This window comes from Triticum dicoccoides, chromosome 6B (assembly GCF_002162155.2).
Source record: "Triticum dicoccoides isolate Atlit2015 ecotype Zavitan chromosome 6B, WEW_v2.0, whole genome shotgun sequence".
Taxonomy (NCBI): Eukaryota; Viridiplantae; Streptophyta; class Magnoliopsida; order Poales; family Poaceae; genus Triticum; species Triticum dicoccoides.
Window position 1 is genome coordinate 332433279 of NC_041391.1, and position 4644 is coordinate 332437922.

Below are 4644 nucleotides of genomic sequence, written 5' to 3' on the forward strand. Positions count from 1 at the left end.
GCCTCGCCGGCTGCCGCCCGAGCGCGCCGCCCGCTCGCCCCGAGCTCCCGCCGGAGCTCCGCCTCGACCCGGACCGGATCCGGCGAGATCCGGCCGGAGGAGCCCCGGATCCGCTGCCCCTGGCCTCATCTCCATCGCCCTCTCCAGCTCCGGCCGCCGTTCTCCGGCGAGATCCATCAGCCACCTCGTCCCTTGACTTTTTCCACGAGGTCTAAAATTCCTAAGTCGCTGATATTTTGCATTATCATGCCATGTTCATCGCGTCATAACTCTGCATCTGTAGCTCCGTTTTGTGCGTGTAATATGTATTGTTCACCTCAACGAGTACTTCATTTCTTTCCATTGCATCATATTCATTTGAGCTCATCTTGATGCCTGAATCATCATTGCAAGAGTGCTTCATCATGTTAATCTGCTGAAACTGTTATAACTTGCTCTTTTGTCATTTTTTCCATGATTGATGTGTGCATCCTATGAGGTTGATGTCTAAATGTGCTTTGATCTATGCTATGTCTTCTTTACAGAGGTGCTTACCATGTATTTTTGTGATCAATGTGGTGACTAGCACAAGCATGCAAACTAGGCTTCGTGATGTTGCTGATTTCAGTCCCTGTTCTGCTGTTATTTTTATGCCATGTAAACCTGCTGCTACAAGTCATTCTATGCATAATCTGGAGATGATCACTAAATATGTTCTGTTCTACATGTCATCCTCTATCCATCCATACCCCTGGTTGCATTTATAGCTTGATGTAGCTTGTTCATATCTTGCTTCAAAGTTGCTTGATAATGTTGTTGTCAGCCTGTTAACATTAAGTTCAGTTGTTGCCATGTGTTTTCCTAGTGTTCCATGCACCTTATGGACTTGCTCTTGCCATGCTTAGCTTCACAAACATGCCTTCTTACTGTTGGTTGCCTTGCCATGCCATGTATTGCTCTGTGGTGAGTGGTACAAGCTCACCAACATGCCTTCATAATTCTGTTTCTGTCATGTTTGAATCTGTATTATAACTTGCCATGTTTACATGGGTGCCATCATACCTTCTGATCCTTTTTGGCTCATGGTCAGTAAGGGACTTTTGATCTATGCATTTAGTAGGTTCATGACATGCCTTTGTTTGCCATGATAAGTTCCTGTAACAAGTTGTTTGATAGCTCTAAACATTGTAACCTGATGTTATTTTCTGCAAAGTCTGAACTCATATTATTTGCAATCTTACCATGTGTGTTTGAGAATGTTCTAGTGATTTCTAGAGATAGCTCAGTGTTCATGTTTTGTTATGCTTTACCTATAAATCATGTCCATGACTTTTGTTATCATGTTGGGGTGCTATAGCATGTTGTTTTGATGCTTGCAATATGCCTAGTTGCTGTTTTGGACAGCTTGTCCTTTAAACTTGTTTCATGTGTGTGTTGAACCGTTGCTCCGTTTTGAGTGTGCTCTATATGAAACTTGCTTAGAATTGCATGTAGTATCATATTATCATGTTGCATCCTTGTTTTGAGGTGTTTGCTTGATGTTTGTATGCATTTTGCATCAATGCCATGTTTAACTTGTGTTGCTCATATCTTCTAGGCCGTAGCTCCGAATTAAATGGACTTTATATGTAACTTGACTAGAATCTCATGTAGATCATCTTTGTGCATCTTAACTTGCTGTTTAACAACTTGAACATAAGGTTTATTCAGATCTGGACTAACATCGAAATTTGCATATGAGAACTTACCAGAATTGTTATATGTTGTTCTCGGCCTCATTTAAACTTGCCTTGATGTGTTGCTCTTGTTTGCATCATCTCTTGCCATGAGTAGCTTCATGTAGCCTTGTTCATGTGTGGTGTGTTTACCATGTTGTGTGCTTCTTCTCGATAGTTCCCGTTTTGTTGTGATCGTGAGGATTCGTTCGTCTACGCTTGGTTCGTCTTCGTGGCTTCATCCATTCATCTTCTCCATGGACTCGTTCTTCTTCCTTGCGGGATTTCAGGCAAGATGACCGTCACCTTGGATCTCATTACTATCATTGCTATGCTAGTTGCTTCGTTCTATCGCTATGCTGCGTTACCTATCACATGTTCTTCAAGCCTCCCATATTGCCATGAACCTCTAACCTTTGACACCTTTCCTATGCAAACCATTGTTTGGCTATGTTATCGCTTTGCTCAGCCCCTCTTATAGCGTTGCTAGTTGCAGGTGAAGTTGAAGATTGCTCCATGGTGAACAGGATTTTGGTTGGGATATCACAATATCTCTTATATTATTAATGCATCTATATACTTGGTAAAGGGTGGAAGACTCGGCCTTTTGCCTGGTGTTTTGTTCCACTCTTGCCGCCCTAGTTTCCGTCATACTGGTGTTATGTTCCCGGATTTTGCGTTCCTTACGTGGTCGGGTGATTTATGGGACCCCCTTGACAGTTCGCTTTGAATAAAACTCCTCCAGCAAGGCCCAACCTTGGTTTTACCATTTGCCTCACGACCACCTATCCCTTTCCCTTGGGTCGGCCAACCCGAGGGCCATCTTTATTTTAGCCCCCCCCCCCGGGCCAGTGCTTGTCTAAGTGTTGGTCCAAACTGAGCAGCCCACGGGGCCACCTCGGGGCAACTCGAGGGTTGGTTTTACTTGTAGCTTGACTTATCCGGTGTTGCCCTGAGAACGAGATATGTGCAGCTCCTATCGGGATTGTCGGCGCATCGGGCGGCTTTGATGGTCTTGTTTTACCATTGTCGAAATGTCTTGTAAACCAGGATTCCGATTCTGATCGGGTCTTCCTGGGAGAAGGTATATCCTTTGTTGATCGCGAGAGCTTATCATGGGCTAAGTTGGGACAGCCCTGCAGGGTATAATCTTTCGAAAGCCGTGCCTGCGGTTATAGGCAGATGGGAATTTGTTAATGTCCAGTTGTAGATAACTTGACACCATATCCGATTTAAAACACATCAACCGCGGGTGTAGCCGTGATGGTCTCTTTTCGGCGGAGTCCGGGAAGTGAACACGGTTTTGGGTTATGATTGACGTAAGTAGGAGTTCAGGATCACTTCTTGATCATTACTAGTTGACGACCGTTCCGCTTGCTCTCTTCTCGCTCTTATTTGCGTATGTTAGCCACCATATACGCTTAGTCGCTGCTGCAGCCTCACCACCTTACCCCTTCCTTTCCCTTTAAGCTTTGCTAGTCTTGATACCCATGGTAATGGGATTGCTGAGTCCTCGTGGCTCACAGATTACTACAACAACAGTTTTAGGTATAGGTTATGCGATGATCATGACGCGAGAGTGATGCTTGTTTGCATTGAGTTCTTCTTCTGCTTCTTCTTCGATCAGGGATAGGTTCCAGGTCGGCAGCCTGGGCTAGCAGGGTCGATGTCGTTTGAGTTTCTGTTTGTGTTTCATCCGTAGTCGGATGATGCTCTTTTGTATTGTGATGTTGTATTCATGTGGCATTGTATGCCTTTTGTATGTATCCCCATCTATTATGTAATGTTGATGTAATGATATCCACCTTACAAAAGCGTTTCAATATGCAGGTCTATCCTTGGTGGGACCTTCGAGTTCCTTTTGGATAGGGTCGCATATTGGGCGTGACAGTTGCGGAAGGCTATGGTGGTAGGCGGATGATGTGGTGAAGGCCCTAGCCAAAGGGCCCAAAGTTCCAAACTTTTGATGGAGTCAAATGATGTTGGAAGTATTTTTGGGGGATTGGGGATGTCAATAGCTTCAAAACAAGGTAAAGAACGTCAAAATCCAAGTCCGGATGAATTAGTTATGGCCGAAACAAAAATCAGCCGAAGTCAGTTCTACAAGTATCGGACATCCGGTAATTGTCGGATGTCCGATGGCTAGAGCGGGACGAACGTCCGGAAAAGACCAGAAGTCTGAGATTTCAGTTCTTGTTATGGGGGGTCGGATTTCCGGTAAGTATCAGTCGTCTGGTGCTTCGAAACGGTTCGGTCGTCCGGAATAGAGTTAGACGTTCGGTGGGTCTGGGGCAACTCGAGATTTCAGATCCGAGACGTGATTTTGGGCGGAAATTGGGGATTTCAGAGTTAAATTGAGGAGATCTCGTGGATGGAAAGTGACGAAACTTGTGAATTATCTAGATCCACTCAAAACACAATAAATCCATTGATGAAATTCAACAAAACATCATTAAACCAACAAATCACAAAAAAACGGGGCTACTTTTGGTAGGGATTTTCCAAATTGGGGAAGAACACAACAAAATTAGGCTAGAAACTGGGGGTAGGGACTCCAAATTCATGATCAACCATGGCTCATGATACGAAGATGATGTAGGGTGGAACCCTATGGCCGATCTTTCACGATTTGGAGGGGATCCCACGAAGAACATGAAGAACACACAAGAGGGGAAATGAGAGGAAACACTCAAATCAATGATAAACGATTACACATGTGGTAGATCAATGAACATAAAGAGTGATACATGATCCAAACACAACAAGGGCCGATACAATCGGTTGGTAGTTCTTCCAAATGCGTGATGAGATGGGGTCTTGAATCCGTAAGGGGATCTTCCCTTGACGGGGTTTTGAATCCACTGGGGATCTTCTCCTTGGAGGCCTCGTCTCCAATGGAGTATGTATCAAGTGGACGAGCAAAGCTCTATCTCTAAAATGAGCTAAACCA